This window comes from Gopherus evgoodei, chromosome 15 (assembly GCF_007399415.2).
Source record: "Gopherus evgoodei ecotype Sinaloan lineage chromosome 15, rGopEvg1_v1.p, whole genome shotgun sequence".
NCBI classification, from domain to species: domain Eukaryota; kingdom Metazoa; phylum Chordata; order Testudines; family Testudinidae; genus Gopherus; species Gopherus evgoodei.
In genome coordinates this window covers 5,375,906-5,402,559 of record NC_044336.1, presented here as the reverse complement: position 1 = coordinate 5,402,559, position 26,654 = coordinate 5,375,906, and positions in this window count along the sequence as shown.

Genomic DNA, 26,654 nt, shown 5'->3' with positions numbered 1-26,654 from the left:
GACCCATGGTGGGCTGACTTGGCCTGGCATTGTCCGGTGAGGAAGCTGCCTGGGTCTAGGAGTGTGTGTACCCATCTTCCCTTCCCCTTTCCTTTCCGTGTGGGCTACTGACAGTCTGATCATCTCACTGGATGCAATCAGAGTAAGCGGCGCCGTCTCCCAGAGACTAGCCGACGCTCTTTGCTGAAGGGAGGTGTAGGAGGGTCGTGGCCATCCTCGTTAGCCTCTCCTGTGTGAGTACCCTGTAGGGAAAAATCCTTAGTTTATGAGCCGCTAGCGCGGACAGGGCACCCTCCCTGTGTGTGTAAGTGGAAAATGGGTGGGGGGCAGTCTAAACATTCCATCTCACCCCCTAGGGTACCCCAGCATATTACATGTACGTACATTATGGTTCAACAACCTGCAGGTATTTAGAGAAATGGAATATTTACACACGTGAAAATCCATCTAAACAATGCCCACTAGAAGGTACTTCAATCTAGATAAGATCATACATCTAAGAGGAGCGTTTAATCACCAAAAAGCCCTGACACAGGGTGAGCAAATTTGTCTATTAAGGAAAGGAACGGGTTAATTTAAAAATCATCTTGGCCCAGGAATGGAAGGGGGGGATTGCTCTGCGTTCAAGGTCCAGAATCAAAGCAGACTATGCTAAGTACAAAGAAATACTGCTTTCGGCCCCAGCTGGCTGTGAAGGAAAAAATATAGATAGAAGCAAACCAAAGGCAATACAAGTTACAGAACTAAGATTACATTTGCAAAGCTTAACTGTCCAGTAAGATCCAACAGTGTGCCTTTGTGACCCCGGAGCCGGTGTGGCTTGGTGACACTGAAGAAGCCGCAGGCAGCTGACCTGGACTGGAATCTCTGAAAGAAATGCTGCAGAAGATTCCAGGGTGCAAGAGAACAGCCCTCCAAAGAGCGGAAGCATGTTAGAAATTCTGGACAAGCTGTATACAGGATAATCTCCAGTCCACCTCTCCCCCCTTCTCTGAACATTATACACAGAAGTGGCCAGTCTGGACGTACGTATGTGGGTATGAAAGGGGCTTGGGGCATTAATGTTTTCCTGAGTGATGAGGGAGCGTTCCCAACACTCTCCGTTGTTGTTTTATTATTTTATTAATGAAGCTTTAAAATTCAGTTATATGGTGTGTTTTCTTTATCTTCCCCCAACGATCCTGTAGTGTCAGCCTGATCACCTGACATGAGGGATAGATTGGTAACAGAAATTTGTCACAGTTTGGTGAGCAATTAAGAAGGGGGGAGCTCTGCAGAATTTACACCATCTATTTGTTTTACCCTTGTTATTTTGTGTTTGCTTTGCTTGGTACTGTTGGTGTTATATGTTGAGAACTGCATGAGTAAAAGTGAGTCCTAATAGGATAAGAAAACGCTATCTGGTTCTGGTTCTGTTCTGTTTAACCGGTTACTGTTGTTTTCCTGCTCTGTTCATTTGGGCGTTAGGAGTATGGGCAAAACTGAACCTCTCGTTCGTAATTCCTCAGAGTGGAAGCCATGTGTGCAAGAAAGTTCTGAGGTTAAATGGAGATCCTTCTGTCCCGTCCCCTGTAGCGGTCAGTGTATAGAAGTGGAAAAGTCTGGCTTAGACTGTAATTCCCTCTGCTCTCTGTGTAATTCTCTTTTCTGTTTAAGTGTCAAACAGATGAATGAGTCTCTGGGTAAACCCTCTAAGAATAGTCCTTTAAATTATATGTTAAGTAAATGGCCTTTGCCCAATGGGCCATGTGTTTTTGTCCAGGTGGCAAGCCTCATGAAGGAGGACTCGGGGAGTCTTGTAAGTAAGAATGTTTAAGGGAAGAGACCAGGAGGGGTGGGGGCTAGATGAGAAGCCCACCCTCCTAGCTAAACTGGTAGTGGAACAAGTTGGTGCCCATGGAAGGGACGGTTCAGCAAGAAAAGCAGGATCGGGCCCAGGCAGGCAGGCAACAGAGAGAAAGAGAAAGAGATTGAAAAACAGGTTGGAAAACTTTAAGGGTGTAGTGGAAGGAAGGAGTCAGTAAGTGTAAGCATGGAAATTTCAAATACCCAGGACTTACTTGGAATGGTGATTTAAGTTGATAAAAGTGGCTGTTGGGAGACAAGCAAGTGATTTAAGGGAGAGTGAAAAGTTAACTCTGTAGTTGCTGGAAAAAACGGCAGTTGAACTTTGTAAAAATGCTAAAGAAAAAAAAAGTTTTTGGTGTCTGTGAAATGTTTGTAAATAAATTCAGGCAAAGAAGTTATTGGATTGCAATCATTTGGTTTGGCTATGAACAATTTAGTTGAATTAGCTGAAGAATGTATACAGTGTTATGTAATTGAAAACCTGAGCTGCCTATGAAACAAATACAAGAAAGTATGGGGTAATTCCTCTGTTTTGCCTGAAGCCAACAAGAGTATTTGTATATTTCAAGTGATGATTGTCTGCCCAGAAAGGGTGGGTAGACCTCTTGTTTTTTTGTCTTTCAGATAATCAGAAAAAACTGATGCCAGCTGAACAGCATTCAACGTACCATGCATTTACTGGCACAATAGGAATTATGTTTTGTGTTCTATGTTCTGTCTTGTGGTGTTTGTCTTGTGGCCGGAATTTTTGTGTTTAATATTTTTATAAAATAGTCTAGTTTAAAATCAAACAAAAAGGTTAAATTAAAATGCAAATATTTGTTTTGTTCAACTTGGAATACAAAGTGTTTAAATAAATCAGAAAAATGTAATATACTAAAGTCTAATGCATTTCCTTAAGTAAGGAAAAAAAACTTTATTGGTCAAACTGTTAATTGCAAAATTGTTGTTAAAATTTGCATACTAACAGTCTTTGAAAGCAAAGACATGAAAAGTTAACCCACTCCCCATATTGTACATGGGATCTTTCTGGCTACCTCAGATTTCTAGCCAGAGGGCTGGGGATGGTGGAAGGCTATTGGACTAGAGGTTGTATTGAGTTAACTCCTCAAAGTGGGTGTGCTTGTCCTGGCTTGTTGCTCCAAAGCTCTGTAATAAGGTTATTTTAGTAAAAGGGTGTGTGTGGCATATATTAAATAATAAGACTAATTACTGTATAATGACAATGTTTATGTCTTCATTGTTGGAAAAAAGGTGTATAAGTAAAAAGTGAAAGTTTCCTTTGCAGGTTAAAAGAAGACAAGAAAGGAAAAAGAACAAAGCACAGAATGCGTTAACGGGAAAAAAAAAAATTAGCTAGCAAGCTCAGGCTATAGATAAGACACTGACTCCATTCAAGGACACTGCTCACAGTTAAAACTTGGCTAACAACTAGGAAAAGGAGGGCTTGAATTTGCCCACACAGCTATAAGATCTAAAAAACATTGCCAGGCACTAATGAAATGTGTTAAGTTTCTTTTCTCACAGGTAAAAAAGGGCTACCCAAAGACCCTAGCAGCCCTGCCACTCCTTGAAACCAGAAGACGGGATTGATGTAAAGGTCCACCGACAAAAAACTGCCTTGGCTCCATGCTGGAAAGGCCCTTATTAAGTCCTGCTACCTACCAACACCGCTGTGAAGTGCCAAAGGCTGACTGCTTGGTCCCAAGATTCTCACTGCAAAAAGACCCCTCCACCTCGGAAGAATTCTCCTACTGATGATTAGCCTATTTCACCTTCTAGCTCCACTGTGCCTTCTGGACAGTAGGGAAAAAGTACAAGGATGCTGCACCATGACTGTTTTGGGAAAGAAGAAGGAACACTCGCTCCACTGAAATTGCCAAAGTCCAGGAATTCCTAACTAAAAAGGACATTAAAAACTGACCCTGGTGAAGAAACAAAAAATTATACACTGGTGGGAGGACATTTGTGGGACCCATGTTTGGGAATGTGGTATTAATTGGATTTTGGGGTTTATTCTACAGGCTGCGCCCTGTGTTTTAAATAAATCCTTCAGCATATATATCTCTCTCTAATTGGATTTTAAATAACAAGTACCCAAAGAGTTTTTTCTGCTACTAAAAATTTTACCCGTATTAAAACCATTCCAGTGACTAATAATGTATGCTATTAATGGAAATGCCTTTTGACAGTACCTAAAAATAGTTAAATAACAGGTGTATTATAGTACTACACCAAAAAAAGATGGTATTAAATATAACTGAGGCTGGGAAGGCATTGCAGTGGGATCTAGTATGTTTAGGAATTCGCGATTTCCTAAATGACCAGCTGATGGCCATTCGGAGTAATCTTGAGTACCAGACTTGGCCCACTGCCCTTACAGACGCATCAGGAATACCATCTGATCTGTGATCATGAAGACATACTTAGACACTTCCTGGGTGGAAGTGTGGCTTCCCAGGGCTGGGTGTGCGCCCTTATAGGGGATGAATGCTGTACTTATGTCCCAGAAAGCGCACAGGATATTAACAAGCACATCCTGTCAGCCAAACAGGCTTTTGAACAGTGGAAGGCCCAGGAAAGAAAACCTACTCTTTCTGATTCTCTCTGGGGCTGGTTACTCAACCTGGGAAAACTAGGGGAAGGCATTGTTCACCTCCTGCTCACTGGTGTGGTGTTGTGTATTGTTACTCTTCTCTTGCTTGCTTGCTGTAAAGCACTCCAGCTCCCTAGAGCTTAATCACATGTTATCCTTTAAATGTGAGAACACTCAGCCAAAAGTTTGTTAAGTATTCTCAAAGGAGGGAGTTGTTGGTGTCACTAAGCATAACCCTACGTAACTCGAGAGGGTGGAAGGCCACAAGAGTATGGAGCCTTCCTGGTTTTAGGCCTCAGCAGACAAGAGTCCCTCCATGTCTGAACTTTAATCGACCTAAAAGGCCAGGTGTAACAGCCGTTATCAGTTGCAACAGTTCTAACTGGTCTAAAGCAGAAATAATGAAGCTTGTGCACCTTTAGCAGAAGGACAAGATAACTTGCAGAAGGAAAACTTACTAACGAGCTGCCCCGGCCAAGATTACTTAATGCACCTGCGCTTACGTAATTGCTACAGGGGGAGGAAGGAGGAGGAGGGAGGGGAAACGGGGGATTGCTAGTCAGTAAGAAAAGTTCTCATGGATATAAAGGAACAGACTGCTTGTTTTAGGTGTGCTTGATCTGAGTCAATCTCCCTGCACCGCTCTGAAATCTCAAATAAACTTGGTTTGCTTCTCCACCCTGGTGTGTTTATTGGCGCGGCACACCAGGCGACGGATCCCCCCCGCTGTTGCTTGGCCTCAGGCAGTTATCTGCCGGCAACAAGTCCTACACTGCAGCTGGAAGAGTGTGATCCAGCTAGGGTAGATACACCATGCTTGTGCCGATTGACCTAACATGTTAATAACACAGTGCAGCTGTGGTGGCAGGAAGGGCTGGGCTCCCAATCAGAATCCTGTATGAAATCCTAGGTACCTACTCAGGGTAGCTAGCCCCTCTGGTTGCTTGTGCCACCATGGCTACACTTCCAATTTGAGCGGCTCGCTCAGAGCTGTGGCATGCCCACCTGAGGTGGAAATTATATTTACAGCTCCAGGGCAGATACCCTCTTAGTGACAATTAGCCATGACCTGCCTTCTCCTACAGCTGGGCTCAAATGGTCCGTGTTACTTGTGATCTGGCAGTGCCCCCAGAAAAGAACAATTATAGAAAATGTTAGCTCTGCCCGGCATGGTCTTGGCATTCCCAGGGCTCAAAGGCCAGCCAAAGATGGAGCTGCTCTGAAACGTACGATGAGGAAGAGTATGAGTCTGTTACAATGTCTGTTCAAAAGTGCATGAACTAGGGGAAAACAGTGAGAAAAACTAGTTGCTATATTACAACGTGCAGAGAGCATGGTCCTGAGGGAATGCTGGAAGCTTTCTGGGCACCTCTCAGGAATGGGAGGTCAAGGCCGGGAGGTATAATCTACAGAGAAGAAGTGGAAATGTAGTAAAGTGTTTACAAAGATGGGGAGCTAGAGTCTGCGAGTGAAGAGGATGAATGAGAACTTTGAATCAGGATAAAAGGAATGAAAGAAGAGAGGAACAGCTATGGGCCTTACTGAAGAACACAGACCTGGGGTGAGGTGCCTATGTTACACTGAATGAAGCCCCATATGGGCCATCTAAGAGTACCTGGTGGGTAACTTTATGTCCCAGAAAGTTGAGACTCCAATGAGAGGAGGATCCATCCCAGACCTACTTATTGCTAAGAGAAGACTGACTGAGATGTGAGACTAATAGGGGGACTTAGGCCCAGTGACTGTGAGCTACTCACATTCAGCATAGCAAGGGATACCGCAGTGTAAGGGCATCAGATTCCAGGGAATCAAATATCAAAGGACCTAAGAAATCTAGTGAGTCTCAGGCAATGGGTGAGTGAATTAAGACCCATCAGCAACAAAGAAGGGAGGGGAATCCTGAGAGATGCTATAATTAAGACTTTGATCCTGAGAAAAAGGAGCACCCAAGAAATAAGAAATGACCAACATGATTTCTGAAAAGATCCAAGAGTGGACTCTCTGAGCCGGAGATGGAAAATGGGGAGACAGACAGAATATTGGTCACTCCCGGCTTGCAGGGAAAAGAGAATAGCCGCAAGCCCGCGGCTTGGCCATGCCACATGGAAATGCAGGCACGACAATCTAAATAACTATCCAGAAGGCACAGACGCCAAGCAGCGAGAGGGGATCCCTGGCAGGGCAACAGAGCATCATTCACACCAATGGACTGAAGTTCAGAAAGGGAAATCTCAGGCTGAACCTGGGGTGTTCAGAACTAGACTGGACAAAGCACTCAGTGGTATCCCAGAGGGATCAATCCACAATTGGTGAGGGGAGGCCCTGGAGGAGCTAATTAGTCAGTTCCACCTCTAGCTTCTCTGGGATCTACCCCTGTGAGGCTGGAACTGGGAGGGCTGTGCAGTCCTGCAAAGTGTCCACAGGGCAGTGCCTGGAAGGGAGGAGAGGAGTGCAGTCTCATGGCATGCTAGGAGAGACCTCACTGTGAACAACCACCAGGCCGAGTGTTTGACAATCAGCCCCTCTTGACTAGTGAGTTACAAGGGGAAGGGCTCACAGTGACACTCACACGGCTCAAACACACTCAGATGGGCCAGTGGTAGGGTGACCAGACAGCAAATGTGAAAAATCGAGACAAAGGGTGGGGGGGGGGTTAAAAGAATCCTATATAAGAAAAAGACCCCAAAATCGGGACTGTCCCTATAAAATCGGGACTTCTGGTCACCCTAGCCAGTGAGCTAATTGCCCCAGAGCCATCAGTTCAGTATTCCTGCTTAGGGGGAAGCAAGAGGCAGTGTATCTCCTGGGGAGCCCCAGGAGTCCCTGTATTAAACAGGCTGTTTGGGGGGTGAGTAGCTGCCGCTGTACACAGACAGGAGGGAGGTTTGATTGTAACGGGAGAGTAGGGTGCTGGAGGGAAGAGGCTTATGCTCAGGCATCTGGAGCATGTCTGGTCCCAGGCAGGTGATAATTGCCACATACAGCAGATCCAGAACCTATCCATAGAGGTTGCTCCGGCAAAGCCCATTAGTTAGTTGCCCTCCCCCCCCTCAGCACAGAAGGGAAGTTGCCGGAGGACATTAATAACATGCAAAGCGGGGACCTGGCAGCAGCAGCAGTAGCTGAAGTTGCAGAACAGCTTTCGCTGTAACCTTGTCCTCAGCCACGCTGCACTTTTGGAACAATGTCTTTCTGAGGTGAGATTTGCCAGCTTTGGTCTCTGCCCAGAGGGGAACTTTTGTGAAAGCTGTGAGCAGGAAGTGCTCCACTGGCTGGGAGTGAGAGGAGGGTAGGCAGAATGCATCCTCCGAGCATCCTTGGGACATTCTGCGAGCAGGTTCCTGACACAGCTGAGAGCTGACAGTCGCAATGGGGCCTGGGAGGAGCCCTTGCTGTGAAGTGGCTCCTCCTTCGGAGCAGACAGAGCCGGGTTGGAATAGGCCAAGTGACCAGCAGGATGGTGATCCTATGCAGGGGCCAGCACAAGGTCCAGGCAGCGCACATGCCCTCAAGCAGAGGGTGAATGGGAGCCAAACAGTGCCTAGGCTGCATGCTGCCCCATGCCCTAGGAATGGTGATATTAGCCCAAGCTACATACAGTGGCTTCCGGAGTACACTCACTAGGGTCTGAATGTCAGTTCCAGGCTGCACAGCTTGGGTCTGACAGGGCTGCTATAGCTGTGCATTTGTAAACTCCCTGAGGAAGGACTGCCTAGTGTTCAGGCCCCGCTCCCTGCATGTCCCGGAAGTTCCACATGCTAAGATTTCTAGCAGCAGGACTCAGCTAATAGAGACGCTTCTCTGTCCTTTTCTTTTCTCTGAGTTGTTTGCAGTTTGTGGAGTCAGCCTCGTTCTCCCCACTCTCTTGTCTCAGCAGGAGTGTTCCAGAGAGGGAACGGGCATTGGGAGAAGGACAGCTGAAACTGTGCTAACCGTGACAGTTTAGAAAGGAAAGGTTCAAAATTTGTCCCTCATCAGACAGCCACATGTGATTACGGTGTTTATCCACCTCTGCCGCAGCACCAAGCTGTTGCAGCTTATAAAGAGTGACACACACAGTGCACAAAATAACAGGGTTGCCAAACAGATCTTGGGTGGAAACAAATACTCTGAGGCAGCTTGACAAGTGGATTGAGAACACACAAGGAGACCAGACAGCTGGAGTCCAGTATAATTACTAGGGCAGCATCTGCAAAAATGAGTTCATTGCTGTGCCAAACCAAGCCACAGCACTAGCTGAATGACGGCTTCCCGTGAGATTGGCAACCCCACAATAGTGTGAGCGGAGCTCAGGTGGCTCTTAATGATTGAATATGTTGTGGGCAGGGCTGGAGTCTTACCCCATCTACTGGGGGTTGACCTTGCTGAAGAACACAACCAAGATTCCTCACAGTTAGTGGTAAGTCCCAGGGACACAGCGTACAATCCCCAGCCCCCTTTTGCTTTGCTTTCCTTACGTTTCATAGCGTATAAGGCCAGAAAGAGCCATCTGATCATCTAGACTGACCTGCTGCCCGTTACAGGCCATCACCGCTGCCTAGATACCCATGTATTAAGCCCCAACATGTTAACATTAAAGCAGAACATTTCAGTCCTCAGGAAACTAAACAGCGTGCCCCAGGCAGAGCACGGGAGGTTCCCTGCGATGGCAGGGAACTGACAAGGTAAAACGTGCCCAGCTGATCCCAGCAGGTGCCCCAGTCCCCTGCTGCAGAGGAAAGAGAAGAAAAAAACAAAACAGCCATGGTCCCTGCTAATCTGACCTGTGGGAGGTAGGCTGGGGGGTGAGATTCCTTCTCAATTTGCTAACATTTGAAAAAGCGCTGAATGGAACAACAGCACTCAGCAGAGATGCCCACCGGCCCTGTGGCTGGCGACAGAGGGCGAATCCGTTGCCTGTTCTGCAGTCTGTGCCCTCCTCATTTGAAGATCTGCTGGGCAATGAGCCAATGCCAGCCTGCTCCCAGCAGGCACAGAAGCAGGTCTAGCCAGAAGGCAACCCATTTTCTCCAGGGTCAGCACTAAGACCCTCAGTGATGTGACTGTGTAATGGTGATGCTCTGGGAGAACACTGTCTCCAATCCCATCTAGCACATCTGCTCTCCCTTAGACCTGGGATGGGAGATGGTCGGAGGCAGATGCCACAACCTACACTCCAGCCTCCCCACCACCAAAAAGTGGGAGCCCACCCTCCCCACAGTCCCAAGAACCATCACTCTAGTTTCACTTACTTTCCTTGGCGTCTCTGCACAGCTTGATTCTGGCTGGGGCCAGCCAACCAAACCCTCCCCAGAAAGGCTGCTCTCCCTGGGCTAAGGGGAGCAGTATTCCGGGGGATCCCCCAGCTCCATGTTCTGTCTTCAGTCTGTGGGTACAGTCTGACTGCGGCCATACAGCAATATAGGAAGGAGTAAGAGGCCCACACCCCCTGCATGATCTCCGGGCCTCTAACCGCAGATACACGGGAGAAGCTGGGGCTGGGGTGGACTACCAAGTGCAGGCTGCCTGGGGTGGGGGTGGGGGTAGCGCCATGGTCCATGGCAGGAGCAGGTTACAGCCAGCAGGAAGGCAGGGTAGGGATTGTGCCTGCTCTGAGCCCCACGCTGCCAGTGCACAGGCCCCTCTCACATAGGGTGACCAGACAGCAAATGTGAAAAATTGGGACGGTGGGTGGGGGGTAATACAAGGCTATATAAGAAAAAGACCCAAAAATCGGGACTGTCCCTATAAAATCGGGACATCTGGTCACCCTACTCTCACACTCAGCTGCTCCTCACTCCCCCTTGCCACGGGCCCGCAGGAGAGCTTTGAGTATGGGCTGGGGGAGACACAGAGTTCTACGTGCAGCCCAGGGCCAGCCTCCGGGGCCACCATTTCCCTCTTCCCTGTCCCTGGTAATCCCTGGGGTAGGACTCTACTACCCTCCCCTGTCCCTAGCTCAGCTGTGCTGCCCAGCCTGCTGGGGAAACTGAGCTTGGATGGGGCAGGGGAGAAGGTATCACAGACCCACTCACTGTAGGCCCTGGGGCACTCGGGCCCCAAAGGACCCATGGCTGAGAACCCCCAGGGTGAGTCCAGTGCAGAGTGAGGTGCTAGGCAGCATCAGGGCAGGGGCCAAGAGCCCAATTGTGTGACACATGCTGGTGAGGGAAGAGAAGCTGATGAGCTCACCAGGGCTCAGCGAGGGGGTGATGGATGCATCACTCAGTCTGCAGTGCACATCACCAGGCAGAGACACTGACAGAGCCCTCTGGGGCCCCAGTCACCACTGCCCCTGGGCCCCAGCTGGTCTCTGGGTTGGGGCCCTGGGAAGTAACCCTTGCCCCAGCTGCAGAGTCACTTTAGTGTCATCTCCATTGTGGGTTATGGCCTGGGTCACTATGCAGTTTCTCCCAGACTCCAAGGGGCACAACACACCTTTTGGAGGCCAGAGAAACAGCATTAATGAAACGTAACCAGACACAAATGCAGAACCCAACTGAGTGAAACCATCAGCCTTCACCATAGTCGGGTCATGTGTATTATACTGTTGGGTTTGTCAAGGTGTCCTGAAGTGGCTTAGGAGTGTGAGTACCAGGGCCGCTCAGAGGATTCAGGGAGCCTGGGGTCTTCGGCAGCGGGGGAGGCCCCCACTTTGGCAGTAATTCAGCAGCAGGGAGTGCTTCCACTCCAGGACCTGCTGCCAAAGTGCCCCGAAGACCCGCCGCAGGGAGGCCCCGCCGTCAAATTGCCGCCGAAGACCCAGCACTTCGGCGGCAGGTCTCGGGGAGGAAGGACCCCCTGCCGCGGGTCTTTGGGGCACTTCGGAGGCGGGTCCCAGAGCGGAAGGACCTCCCCGCCACCAAATTGCCACCAAAGACCCAGAGTGGAAGAGGCTCCGGAGGTCTGGGCCCCATGAGAGTTTTCCGGGGCCCTTGGAGTGAGTGAAGAACCCAGTTCCAGGGGTCCCAAAAAGCTCTCGTGGGGGCCCCTGCAGGGCCTGGGGCAAATTTCCCCACTTGCCCCCCCCACCCCTGGGCGGCCCTGGTGAGTACAACTTCAGGGCAGACTCTTAAGAAGCTCCAATTTGGCTGTGAGTTCTCTACTTAGATTTCACCAACCAATTATCAAGTGCAAACTTTTCAGGCTCTATAACAACCTAACAATGGAGTCACAGACCATTCCCTTGAGTACTCCAATCTATCTTGCCACCCAGAGGAGTGTACCTTGTGATAGATGGCCCCTTACACCAAGGATCACAGCAATATTCAGTACCAAAGGACCAGGTTCTTACCCCAGGGCATTTGCACCTTAAATCTCATACCAAAGACAATGCTTGTAACCAATCCCCTAATCAACTATCTAAAGATTTATTAATTAGGAAAAGGAAACAAGAGAGTTATTGACAAGGTTAAACCAGGTAAACATATATACACATAAATGAGTTCCAATCTTCAGTTTCAAGAAGTAATAGAAGCTTCTGTAATAAGTAAGCTCCATATGTCCTTTAGGGCTAATCCAGGCCAATCCCTGGGGGTCTTTTGCTTATGCCTAGTAAGCCTTGCCTCTCAGAGCCCAAGCAGCACAAAGATACTGTTCCTTCTTGTTAGGGCTTTGTATTCCCTTCCTCCCTTGCATTTGGAGGTATAAACTCAGCTGCTGAAGGAACTCACCTGCAGGACTCCTCTGCAATCAACAAAGTCTTATATCCTCTTTGATGTTTCACAATAGTTCATCTCGTGTCAATGGGCCTTCTTCGTGGGGTAGGACATAATACCTTCTCTTGGGGATCAACCCTTCACACTAATTAATGTCTCTCTCCTGTCTGATGATTTGCAGATGATTATAATACAAATACTTAAATATCACCTTCTAATATGGGATACAGATGTGATAAGAGTGATTAATGCATGTAGCAATTTACAAGAATTCAATAAAGTCTAAACGCTAAACACATTTCTATAATTCTGACATGTATTTTAACAATACTAACACACAGGTGAGCCAGACTGGTTCCAGCTGTGTATTTGTCAGTGTTTCCTGAGCCATGGGGATCGTGGCATGAGCTGGCACGTGGTCTGTCAGCATCACAAGGTTGTCCTGACAGCTGGATTGCAAGCATGGCATGGCTCAGCACAGTGTGGCATGACATGGCATGGCACGGCATGTCTTGGCACAGCATGGCACGGTGCTATTTCTTACAAGGTCAAAACAATGACCTGATTCCTCCCAGTTAGAAAGTGTTGTGTTCCCTCCATCACCCATGTCCAGCAGCCTGGTCACACTCGGGGCGTAAGAGCCTTATTGGAAAGCTGGTCCCGGCTGGCACTACCCATTGGCACTTTCTGGCTTGTCACTCTAAACACCGCGGAGAAGCCTTGTCAGACTGCGTCTCTCTGCTGGTCAGCAGCTGCTCCTGGAAGGGCAGATTAAAGGTAGCAACAGGGCTGGAAATGGAGCCAGCCTCAAACTACCAGCCTCCTGCAGCTCCCGAGAGCATTTCACTGGAGCAGACATGAAAAGTCAGTGCATTCTGCCCAGCATTGCCCACTATCTCAACCCACAACAGAGCCAGACCCCCTCCCTGCTAAGGGGTCCCTCTAACTGCCTGTACCTCAGAGCCACATAATACCCTGTCTTGTTTCTCTTGTTGAGTTATTTTCTGCCCCACCGTCTCTTTCCTCCTACCCTATCTCACTCTCTTGGCTTCTCCTTGAGTCTTGAAATCAAATGTGCTGCACTCATTCAAGTCTGCCTTGGCTAAAGAGAAGGGGTCCAACCAGATGATGTCTCGGACCAGATTGTGACCCCCAAAACTAAGCCTGTGGACAGGCCATGCAACTCGGAGCCTTCTCTGACACAGACACCCTAGGGGAGCACATATCCGGAAGCACCCACCACCACTGCAGAGACAAGCCCAGGGGTCAATGTCTCAGAGAGCATTTTGCACAAAGGCTACTGGAGCACAAGGTCGGGAAAGTTTGCAAGACTCTTGGCCACAGCATTAGTGGCTGGGCACTAGGATCTGAGTCCTTTCCATTAATCAGCATCAAATCCCCTCCGAATGTAATAGATAAATAAACAACAAAATCCAGTCCCTGATTTGGTGACAGTAACTCTTGCTCCAGCCCACCCCCAGCTCTGGAATTTGGGAAAGACAAACAGGTTTTTTTCAAACTCTGAGAACCACCAAGTGCCTCTCCCCAGTTGCTGAGTACAGTGCAGAGACTCCCCAGCAAACTCCAGCTGCAGAGGCAGAGAAGTGGTTGCAGGATTGCTCTGGCTCTGTATCCAGCACCCTTACGCCCAATCTGCTGCCATGGGGAAATGTGCATCCAGTACTGCTGGGACGGTCCCAAGAACTGACCTTATTATCTCTTCAATGTGCGTCAGTCAAAGGAACCCAGGTGTTCTGGTGTTCTGGAAGGTTTCTTCCCTCCCGCCCCCCCCCACCACCACAAACACACAATCTGCTGTTTCTCACAGGCCCATGTGGTGATGAGGAACAGCTCCAGGGCAAAGAAGCTCTTCTGAGCACAGGGCCTGTCCTGTTAACTCCCATCCCTGCCCTAAGGTTGCCAATTTTGGTTGGATGTATTCCTGGAGATTTCATCACATGACATAATCTTTAATTAAAGATTAATCTTTACTTCATGGAGACTCCAGGCCAATCCTGGAGGGCTAGCAACCCTACCCTGCCAAGAGGTATCTGGAGGTTTGAATCAGCAGCTGGGACAGGCCTGAGCAGTAACTTCCCACCCCTACCGCCAGGCAGGCCTGGAACTTTGATTCAGATTGTAGCAGGATTAGTGGGACTGCAGACAGAGGGCCAGGTCTCAGGAAGGACCTAATCTAGTGTCACACCAGGGGCTCAGGGCTGCAACCTGGGGCCAGGCTGCCTGCTTTAGAACCCAACTTCCCCTGGTGGTGCGGCAGCACTGTACGTTGCCAGGAGCCATGTTTCACCAGCCCTTTCTACTGGCCTTGGCACGGGTTTCACAGAACTGTCCCTGCTGAGTGAAGCGTAGCTTCTTCTGAGCTGAGTCCCACCTGGGGGAGTATGCATAGCTCCCCATAGGTCAGCGGCCATGCATGGGGCACTTACACCACAGGCTGGGAGGTTCAGCAACTTAGGGGAATCAAGCCCTCAGCTCCCACTGAGCTGTGCCCTCACTCCCTTCACTCCTTTGAAAAGGCCAGCCTTTGGCCTCGTCCACACATCCTGCTCCAAAGTCCCCAAAGGCCAGCTCCCCTGGCGCCCAGCCTAGTGTGGACACTCTGCTTTCAGTCTGGGAGAGGCTTACAGAGATGTAGCTCAAACTGATTTCTTACCAACTGGAGTAAACTGAAAGAAGCAGGCTCAGGTCGAAAAGCCAGTGTCCACACAGGCCTTTGTGCTGGTTTCTCTGTACAGATGGCAGTGAAGCTGGTGACTCTTGCTTGGACAGAAAAGGCCTCAAGGGCCCAATTTCAAAGGTATTTAGGCATCTAAAGAGGCAGAAAGGCACCTACGGGACCAAGACATTTTTGACAACCCCACTAGGCTCCTAACTAGGCTCCTAATGGGCAAGCATCCCAGGGCCTTTAAAAATCCAGTTCTCCAGACCCTAGGCCACAGTATGCACCTTTTGAGATGGGATCCTGCAGGGAATTGTGGTTTCTTCCTAGAGCAGAAAGAAGCCAGAATCCTGTTATAGCGACTCCGGCTGCAGCGAAGCTCAATAACAGTGACTTGCCCTCCTGGCCCAACAAATCAGCACAGAGCAACACTGACTGCTCATCCATTGTGGTTATGAATGAAGGTTTCTTATTGGCTGGTAGAGTTGAGCAAATAACTGATTTTTTGGCATGCCGTCTGACCCCCCCTCCAAAAAAAAAATAATCAAAAACAAAAACAATTTCAGGTTCAACAAAATCTTTAATTCAACCCAAAACAAAATGTTTCGTTCCATTTGTGAGGTTTTTAAACTTATTTTTTTAAATACAATTGTTGGTGTCACTAGGCATAAATCTAGGCCTCAGTGAACCAAAGCTCCTCCATATTGAACTCTACTTGATCTAGAAAGCTAGCAGCTGTGAAATTAAATGTGTAACAATAAGTTATCAGTTGCAGCACAGCTAAAACTGGTGTAAAGCAGTAGTGATAAGACCTGTGCACTTTTAGCAGAAGGACAAGATAACTTGCAGAAGGAAAACTTACTAACAAGCTGCCGCAGCCAAGATTACTTACTGCACCTGCACTTACGTAACTGCTACAGGGGGAGGAAGGAGGAGGCGGCGGGGGGGGGGGAGGAAAGAAGAAAGAGAAAAAAAAACTTATAAAAAGGGAAAAGCTGCTTGTGTAGTGGTGCATGATTTGAGGCGTTCATCTCCTTGCACCGCTTTGAGATCTCAAATAAACTTTGCTTGCTTTTCCAACCTGGCGTGTTTATTGGCGCTATGCACTCTGGGCAACGAACCACTGTTGCTTGCCTCAGGCACCCTCTGTGCCTGCAACACAATTGAAGTAAAAATTAAAAAGGAAAAGCTGTTTTGAATTAAAAAATCTGACATTTTTCTGATTTTCTCTGATTTTTTTGTTCTGACTCCACCGACTCAGCAAATTCGACATGAATTCAGCCAATTCGAATCTGCATGTTTTGGTGAAAAGACGTTTTGATCAAAATAGTTTGCCCAGCTCCATGGCCTGGTTTAAGATTAATTTATTAAGCCAGTCTATCCTGATACCGGTTTCCTGTAGCTCTCAGGAAGACAGCTGGGGCCAAACACTCGACAAGAAATTAATAACAATTCAGAGATGTAAGCCAGTCCCGCTCTGTGGGGTGCTCTGTTCCCTGCTAGGAGGGGCTGGGCCACACAGAGGCTAATGAGCCTGCTACAGCTCTGTTAACAGAGCAGGATATTTTAGCTCAGGTAGTAGCAGCTCCTGTTTTAAGATTCAGAGGTCCCAGGTTTGCTCCCCACTGCTGACAGCACACCCAGTAGTGTTACACAGAGTTTAAGGCCAGACAGGACAATTAGATCATCTAGGCTGACACGGGCCTCTGTACTTCAGTCTAAAAACCACGGACGAAAACATGCAGAAATAGACATGTGGCCGTATTTATGACTCCTCAAATCACGCAATTACTGAGAGTTCCCCTGCCACCTGCTTTCAGTGGAAACTGAAATACAAGTCGCTGCCCGTTTCCACAGCCTGAGCGTCTGCTGGCATCCAGTGCAGTAAACCCAGCAGCAGGCCGCACTGTCCTGAAGAATGGCAGTCTGAGCTGCAAGGGATGCAGATGTGCACAGGTCTGCCTGTGACTGGTGCTGTGCCCTGTCATTCTTGGGGCTGCGCAGTGCTGGAGAACACCAAGGCCCTAGGATGCCAGCCAGTAGCATGTGACGTGCACCATGACTCAGACACAAGCACTGGATGCTTCAGCAGCTAGTTCTTGTAGGCACTAGCCCTGGTGGGTCCCACATCCACTCAGACACCTGGCTAAGAGGAAGGGTATTTATTAGGGCTGGCACGAAGGGGAAAAGTGCAGGTAACCTGGCTCCGGAGGCTTAACCAGTTCCAGGTTAGCAATAGTGGCTCCTGTTTGGTCCTTGGGTTGGTCCAAATGAGAGTCAGAGCTAGTGCCTGGGCACCCTCTCCAGGCCAGTGTGTATTCAAGCAAGCAAGCACTTGCAGGTTTCCAGGCCAGGCTCAGTTAATGTCTCTCATTTGGCCCCTCTGCACTGGCTCCCTGTACAGCAGTGCTCACACAGACCCGCCTCCAGCTATAGTGTCTGGCAGTCACAGCCTGTTGCACACACAGATCTGCATAGTTCCTGGGCATTCCACCCTGCATCAGGCTTCCCTGTAGCTCTTAGCTAGCCATGCAGCCGCTGCTTCCCAACATAGGCCAGCCACTTTCTGGTTCAGGACCCTTCTTACATGGTCAGGGGAAAAATGTGCAGTGGGCTGATGGGAGTTGTAGTTCCCTGCTTAGCAGATCCATCACAGTCCACTCAGATCTCAGCATGTTTACAAAATGGTGCTTATGCCATCCCCAGAGGTTTTGCAGTACACACTCGAATAGGGCTGCCTGGGGGGCAAGTGGGGCAATTTGCCCCAGGCCCCGGGCCCTGCAGGGACCCCCATGAGAATATAGTATTCTATAGTATTGCAACTTTTTTTTATGGAAGGGGCCCCCAAAATTGCTTTGCCCCAGGTCCCCTGAATCCTCTGGGCAGCCCTGCACTCGAATAGGCAGGATCGGACTGCAAGCCAAAGTTGAGACCCTCTCAGGGGGCAGTGTGCGACTCCTACCTTAGCTGCGCAGCTCGGACACATCAGAACTAACTCTGGGGTGGCAGCCTCTTCCCGTGGCCACCTTCCCTGGACACATACATCTCACACAACAAGTTTGGCTTCACCAGAAGGCCCAGACTTCTCTTTATGACCCTAGGGGACCAGCATAGCACTGCAGGATCAGGAAGAGGAAGCCCCTTTAACAACCCCCATCTCAGGAGCTGTTTCAGGTGCAAAATATCTGGACTGTGCCCAGTGCAGCATGTGGCTAGATTAATATCACAGCAGGCCCGGACATGAATTCTCTGCTTTGGTATGTTTAATGCCACAGACAAATTGACCATTTGCAGCTGGGTTTGACATTCAGTGAGCTTTATTTATGTATAGAGGAAAAACAGAAACAAAAAAGTTTCAGTCTAAAAGGAAAATCAATCTCATTCATCCAATCATGTCCTTGCAAATCTCTCTATCTGTCACGTCTCTATGGTATCTCAGTGCCAAAGCGTTTGGAGCCCAGAAATGAGTGACCTAGAATGGAAACATTTACCTGATCCAGGACAGTTTGCAGAGCCAGTAGTTCTGATTTCCACTCCCTGGACTCCAACCACACACGTCCTCTGCAGACTTTAAACAGCCAGTGCTGGGGCCCCACAATGCACTGCATCCCGCACACAGCATAGTGAAAACAATTCGTTAAAGAGTGCTCAGCATAGCATCAACTAATGAGTCATTTAAAAATATGTATTCGGAGTTCTCCCCTGAGTAGGTGGCATTAGTAGTAAACGGTGACACTTATGTAATTAACACACCATTAGTGCACCTAATGGTTTATTTTGTCTGCTGGATTCTGACACATCTCAGGATAAAATATGCCCCGTGGTTCTGGAATAGCAAACACCCAGTGCCTGATCCTCTCCTTGTGTATTGCTTGATGACACTGGGGAAACTGTCAGTGACCCCAAGGGATATGCAGGGTGTGCCACTGGCAGACCAGGTGCCAATTGATGCTAAGGCCTCAGGCCTCACTGAACACTGACAAATGCATAGCTGGAAACCAGTCTGGCTCACCTGTGGGTTAGTATAGTTAAAACAGATATTAGTGTGGTAAGAGTGTGTTCAGTGTTTAAACTTGATGGAATGCTTGTAGGATCTGTAACCATGGTATGAAGTTATATTGAGCATTTGCACTGTAAATCACGGTAACTTTGTAACTCGCCAAATGGGAAAAGCATCATTAATTAAGGTAAAGTGCTCGACCTGCACACAAGGTGGCCCACTGAAGGCAAGTGAGGCATTGTGCAGCATCAAAGGACAGAGATCTTGTTGACTGCATTCTTGGCTCCCTCTGGGAAGGGGAGTCATATGCATGACCTCATCCCATCAGATGGATTCTGGGTCAAGGGGGTAAAAATCCATGCAAAGGAGAAACTGGGTCTCTTTATGCCATCTGGACTCTGAGGGGCAAAGATTCCTAACCATAAGCAAGAGATCCCCATGCTGCTTGGCCTGGGTCAGCCCGAAAGGACATACCCAGCAGCTTATTAGAGAAATGTTTACTACCTTTTAAATCTGAAACCATAACTCATTTGTGTGTGTTTTAACCTTATAAATAATGCTCATTTCTTTTCTTGGTTAATAAATCTTTACTTAATTACAGGATTAGCTACTGGCGTTGTCTTCAGTTTGAGATCTGAATAGAATTGACCTGGGATAAAGGACTGGTCCTTTGGGACTGGGAGTATCCTGAATATTGTGATTTTTCGTGTAAAGTGACCATCTATCACCTAGTTCAGCTTGCCTGGATGGCAAATGAGACTGGAGAGCTCAAGGGACTGTCTGTGATTCCATGGTAAGGCTGTTAACAGTGTTTTAGAATTTCACACTTGTTACGGGGTTGATGAAATCTAACTATAGAACACATCACCAGTCTGAGATGTCTGCCCTGCGCTTGACAGTCTGCCCTGAGGCTGGCACGCAGAGTCGTGCGTTGCTTCAGACAATGGGACACAAGGTAATTCCATTGCCTCAGTTGGGTTACATGAGGGGAGGGAAGAGCAGAATTTGTCCCTAAGGCTCATCACTCCCACTTCCATGCCCTCTCCACCGAAATTTGCAGTGATGTGTGAAAGACAGACAGCCTTTATCTCTGGGCCTACCTGCTCATCATCACAATAAACTTGAGCAAGAACCTCTGGGCTCACTCTGCCCTCAGTCTCTATCTGAACACTGGGAGCCCCCTCTTCATTAATGGGGTAGGGGAGGCTTTCCTGGATGGAGCTGGGCAGGGACAGGCTCTGCCATCGAGGACATGTCTGCTAGGTGTAAGGCTCACCACCCGCAGCACAGCAAGGAGAGTCGTTCCCTGTCCAGCCCATAGATCCGCTGGGTGTTTGCATGCCAGCTGGCCCCTCTTCCTGCTCTGTGCCTGGTGTGCTCTGAGAATCCCACCTGGGGGTCTCAGCACTTCAGCTGGGCACTGATTGGGAAGGCCAGAGCAAAGTGGTGACCTGAACTGGGCGTGAATCTATGCATCAGGCATGGTCCCCTCCTCAGATAGATAAATACCAAATGTACAGGAGGCAATGTAGCCTATGGGGGAGGGCTAGTTCTGGCTCTGCTACTGGCCTACCGGGTGGCCTTGGACAAGTCAGTTTAACCGCTATGTGCCTCAGTTTCCCCATTTGTAAAATGGCAATAATGATCCTGACCTTCTTTGTGAAGAGCTTGGATCTCTGTGTGTGAACTGTGCCAGTTCAGAGCTTGGTATTATTAACAAGCAAAGTCCAGCTCAGTATTTCTGATGTGGTCACAGATCATGCATGAGCAAAACCATCAAGTTTCCTCGAAGAGATCATTCCTCTTTGCTGAGCAAAGGCAGAATTCAGGGCTTGCAGCTCAGCTTCCCATGTGGAGCAGAAATCGGGGCTCCAAAGCCCAGTTTTTCCTTACTGCTGTTCCTGTATTAACACAATGTGCACGTGCCCTGTTCCTTGGACAGCCATGGGAACAGATTGTGCTTAGGCATCTCCCTCATGCAGACACCTCAGGTCAGACATTACTGCCCCGGACACAGAAGCAGGTGCTGTGGGCCTCTCTCTGTCTGCAGGGTCATACTCATTATTCATACAAATAATAAATTCAACCGCTTGTCAACTCTGCCCTCAGTTCCACCTGTGCAGATGAGGCCAGATTCTGATCTCAGTGACAGCGCTACACATCCACAGTGACCCCACTGAATTTGATGGATGGGGACCGCTGTACAGTAATGTAGGGCAGAGCCAGGGCCTGAGCCACTCCAGAGTTAGGCCAGAGGAAAGCTGTGATGAATCAGACCTTTGATTTGTACTTCTAAAACCATTTCTCAAAGAGTAGTGGATGTCAGAGACTCCCCATCAGGCAGAAATTTTGTTTGGATACTGACTTGGGAATGGATTTATTTCAACTGAGAAACAACAGGGAACTGTGCAGATACCTGAAAATATAGTCAATAACAACAGGCGGGTTAAATATTCCAAAGGCTCTTTTCCTTTCCTAGGCAATCTCTGTAGAACTAGTCAGAAAATGGAGGCTTTTTTCCTTTAAAAAATTAACTAAAGGATTTGTTTGTTTTTGTTGAAAATTTTAGCAGAAAATTTTGACTTTTCTTTAAAAAAAAAAATTACCCCTCCCCCAACCTGAAACATGTTCAGTTTTAGGAAAGCTGAAATTTGTCATCCAAAAAACTACCCCATCCCACCCCTCAAATCAGGGTTTGGACAAATATTTTTGGGTTTTTGGTTTTTTTTGGTTTTCTGGTGAAAAATCAAAAATTTCTGAGGAAAAATTCTGTGAAAATTTTCATTTTGTCAAAATCCCATGGGGAAAAAAGCTTTCAATGGAAAATACGGAGCAGCCCTAGATCAGGGATTGGATTTCTCTGACCAAGGAGATATTGGCAGAATATACCTCACTATGATTCAAAACAATACTTGGAGACCAGCAGTATCCAGGTCTAAATGAATTAGGTGCTTCATCATGGAGCCTTTTGCTCCTGTGCACAGGATTGTACCAATCACTATATTTGGGGTCACAAAGGGATTCTTTCCTTCCAACATGAAATGGACCATGGCAAGGAGAGAGATATCATCTCTAATCAGTTTCCTTCCATTGCACGAAGGGGCTGCATGCTGGTGGAATTCAGCCCATGCTTTCTCTAATTCTCCGTGCAGCCCAGTGAGCTTTTAAACCAGACTCATGGACGCTTAATGATGGACTCAGTAATCCTGACGTGGAAGATAATTTGCAGGATAATGGGAATTTGAGTGGCAGGCCTAATAGAACCCCTTCAAAGTCTTTGAAATGCCCACCATGTAGACCTTAAATCTGAAATATCATTCTAGTGCAATATAAAGAGCTATTCTCCAGATGTTTGTTAATGACTTGGATGTATTACAGCTCTGGTCTCCTTTATACTCCTCTGTTAACTTTGGCTCCAAGAGAAACATGCATCACTTGCAATAATACTGTGCAGCATCTTAGAACAGTTAACTTTGCTCTCTGATTTATGCCAGCGAGCCCATTCCATTCAGAGAGTGGAATTATAGGACGGCTCAGAATTGGTTTACCATAAGTATTTGCTAGGCAGCTTCAGAAACTATCAAGCTGGTAGCGGAGCTTCATGCTAATTTTCATTTTAATAAAGAACAAATGTGCGAGAGTCCTGCACAAAAGCTAGCAATCTCTCTGAATTAAGCAGGAACAGGGCTACAAGCCATCCGGCCCTGCTGGGTTATTATGCTGCTGGGGAGAAAAACTCCTACAAATCATTTGTACACATTAGCTAAAGAGAATGCTCGGGGGATAATTTGAAGCAGGAAAAGCATTAGGGAAGTGAAGGGTGCAGTGCAGAGCTCATTCAGCACAGCTTAGGCTTTGTTTGCTGCTCACGCTAGAGAAACGTTGCTTTGGTTAAATTTAAAATATGTGAGTGATTATAAAACCTAAATATAAACCGGCACAGAATAGGACCCACTGTTCGCTGCCGTGCATTTCTAGGAAGGAGCACAGGGTCTTAGAAGGAAACAGCTGATTGGGAAATCATTCTGCTCTGCACCAGATAGTTTTTCAATGAGGCAAAGGTGACCAGATGACCGGATTTTATAGGGACAGTCTTTTGGGGTCTTTTTCTTACATAGGCTCCTATTACCCCCCACTCCATCCCGATTTTTCACATTTGCTGTTTGGTCACCCTAAATGAGACTGATGTTATTGGAGAAAATGACCCTTGGGGACAGATTGCCTGGGTATTTGGGCACCTCCTTGTGCAAAGAGGCACCACCGGAGGGTGGGGCGTGTTGGGGGGGGTCACAAAAGTGCCACATTGGGATAAAAACTGAAAATTGTTGATTTTTTTCATAGGAATGAAATTCAAAATGTTCAGTTTCAGGAGAACTGAAATGGCTGTTTGGATTGCTGGCCGCCTGCCTGGCACTGAGCTGCCCTGCTCCCTGGGCAACCCGGCAGGGGAACTGCTGTGCCACCCCACTCTCCTGACTGCCTGGACTGCACCATTTCCTGGATGCTGGGCTCCCTGGTAGCCCAGTAGGCAGACGAGGAGGAGGCAGCCCATGGAATCGGAGAGCTCAGGGAGCAGGGAAGCCCAGCAGATGGATACATGGGGTGACAGAGAACCCAGCAGGCAGGCAAATGAGGAGATGGGGAGAAAGGGGACCCAGGAAGCAGGGCATCCCAGCAGGTAGGTAGATGGGGGAGCTAGGGACCAGGGAGCAGGGAAGCCCTGGGTACATGAGGAGAAGAGGGACGCAGGAAGCAGGACAGTCCAACAGATCTGCAGATGTAGAGCTGGGCAGATTGCTACCAGCTGGCTAGAAAGCAGGAGGGCTGGCAGGGCACCAGGCTTGCAGACTGCCCTCGTTTCTCTTGGAAGTTTTAGTGGAATCAACATATGCCGTTGAGCGTTCCAATGTCATCCAATCAGCACTTTCCACTGGAAAATTTCTGCCCGGCTCTAACTCCTCCCTGGGAACTGTATCTTTGCTCTTCTTCAGCTGCTGCACAGGAAACCCCATTCATTCAGAAGGTCATGGAAATCAGAACCACAAGGGGCTGAAGCAAATTTCAAGGAACTAGCCCTCCTGGTTACTACTACTGGGGCTAGATTGGTGGTGGGCATGTTCCAGGGCTGGGCACAGCAGGCAGGAGGAGGTAAGGGCCACCCTCGGACTAGCTGAGGTTACAGTGCACCCCTGCAGGGGCTGTTAGCAGCAGGGCTTGAGTCTGGCACCACTGATTCTACAAGCACAGTCTACATGAACTCAAAGCCTCCCCCTCCACCAGCCAAGTGTGCAGCGGGCTTATCAACCTCTATGTGTCCCAGTCACCAGTAGAGGGAGAGAAAGCTCCACACAGAGAGGGTGACGGTAACAATAACAGGGGTTGTAATGCACCCGCTGGTGCATTCCTGGTACCTTCCCTGCCCCAGCTGGGCTGAGCTGGACAGGGACGATCCAGCCATAAGAGGGCATTGAGTTACCAGTGCAGCAGCAAATATGCAGCTCCACAGTCCTCCACAGTACACAACCTGAGTCCAGGGCAGACCAAGCTGGGGAGGGAGCCAGAGGCAGCATGCAAGCAGCAGGGAAGGAGCTGGGGATCTGAGGCTGGAAGCTGAGAGCTGGGCAGACACACGCTGCTGCTGGCGGGGCTGCAGTAGCTGCAGTGGAAGGACCCAGGGCAGGCAGCAGATGCTGTCAGGAGGACAATGCAGACACAATGATCCCTGTACCCTCTGCTGGGCTCCCCAGGGGCTGGGTGGGTACCTTTTGCTGTAACTGGTGAAGCTGTTGTGCTGAGGGTCTTTGATCCTTTGTTGTTGGCAGCCCTGGTGAAGCAACCGAGTGTTACCCAGAGCGTGCGAGTGCTAATGGGGCCCATCACGGGCCGGAGCCCTTATAGCCCTGGGCTGGGAGTACCTGCAGCTCTGGCCTCCAAGCTTGTGGTGCACAGAGCAGCTTCCACCACCACAAGAGATCTGGCATCCCCCAGTGCTCCCAGCTGCACCCTGCAGGACAGTGGGTTACAATATTTTCCATCTCTGCTTCTCTCATTAGCGAGGTCTGTGCAGCCCCAATATACATATAGATGTACCCTACATGCACACTGCACATATGTCACCAGTTATTAAACTCCCTCCAGCTCTGACTGGCTGGGGCTGGAAGGCAGAGTTATTGTATCACCATGGAAGTCACCTTTCCTTTTCTTTAATGGTTGATGTCCCACTTGCAGGCAGCTGGCACTCGTGGGACTGTGTGGGCAAAACCAAGGGTGTGATTTTGCCCCTAATCTTCGTGGGTTCTTTGCGGGATGTTACCCCTCTCTGATTCCCATTACAGCGGATGTTCCTGGCTTTCATGGCCTGTGCACATTAATTTCCAGCTGAGCCTTCCCCAGGTTACAAGCCAGCCCTGCTATCCCAGGAGAACAAACGCTGCTCCAGCTGAATCATCTTTCTCGCCACCACAGTACATTGAGTTTGTGACTTACCCCATAACCAGCTGCTAAGTGCAGAAGGTCCCAGAGGACCCCATTACCCTCTTACCTCCCAAACAAGTGACCTTCTTCTGTTTGGGTCACATGCTTTTCCATTCAATGTCTGGCTAGATTTCATGACTGGTTAATAAAACCTGTATTTAATTATAAAGAACATAAGAATGGCCATACTGGGTCAGGCCAAAGGTCCATCCAGCCCAGTATCCTGTCTACCGACAGTGGCCAATGCCAGGTGTCCCAGAGGGAGTGAACCTAACAGGTAATGATCAAGTGATCTCTCTCCTGCCATCCATCTCCACTCTTTGACAAACAGAGGTTAGGGACACCATTCCTTACCCATCCTGGCTAATAGCTGTTAGGGGGCTTATTCCTTCACCCTCTCACTTCCCTGGTCCTTCTCGCAGGAACAGAGGGCAACAATACCCAAAGTCCAGAGGCGCAAACAATTCGATGTTTATTGGGGTGAACTTCCAGCAAGCATAATTCCAGTTTCCTTCCTTAGTGTCCCCCTTCCCAGCTCTGACACCACAGAGCCTTGCCTGTGTCCCTGTTTCTGTTCCCATCCCGTTCCCATTCCACACTTTAGCAAAACATGATCCCAATTCCCCCACCTCCATCCCCAGTCCCTGTTCCCATCCCCGCCTTACTTCCTGATTGACTGCAGACTATGTAGTAAAACTTGAGTTCTACTTAGCCGTACCATAACCAATCATTTTACTGAAATTTAACTAACCAATCTTAACATATTGTAACATAGTTATTTAACCAATTATATCCCACCACCTTAATTGGTTTACACCCAGCAAAATTAATTATACAACAGACAGAAACAATCACGGAACCAGACAGAGATTATACAGACAAACAATAGGAAGTGAAGACTACAGTGATAGAACAATACAAAAATGAGGATTTCACATCCCAGCTGTTGATAAGTGAGTTCTTGCCAGACAGGATGCTATCAAACTAAATTTCCTTTTACATCTTTTAGGCTCTTCCCTTTCTCTGTAGGTGATAGGAATATCAGAACAGGATTATATTCCTAACAGCCCAATAGCACCCTATTTTAATGTGACTAGTTTGGAATATGAGGATGTGACCATACATTTCCCAGTTTATGGCTGGCCTCTGCTGTTTAGCTGAAGAACCAGGCCTCAGACTGTCACAGTAAGAGAAGGCCATTACACAGACACACAGTGATTTTTGATTCTTTCTTTTATACCTTTATAACAAGCTAAGTGATAAGAATACACCTAAATTCTTAAAGTATAGGCCTTTTCAGACAGGCCTGAATATCTATATCCTAACAATAGCCATTAATGGACTTAACTTCCATGAATTTATCTAGTTAACTTTAAAACCATGTTATAGTTCTAGCCTTCGCAACCTCCTCAGGCAAGG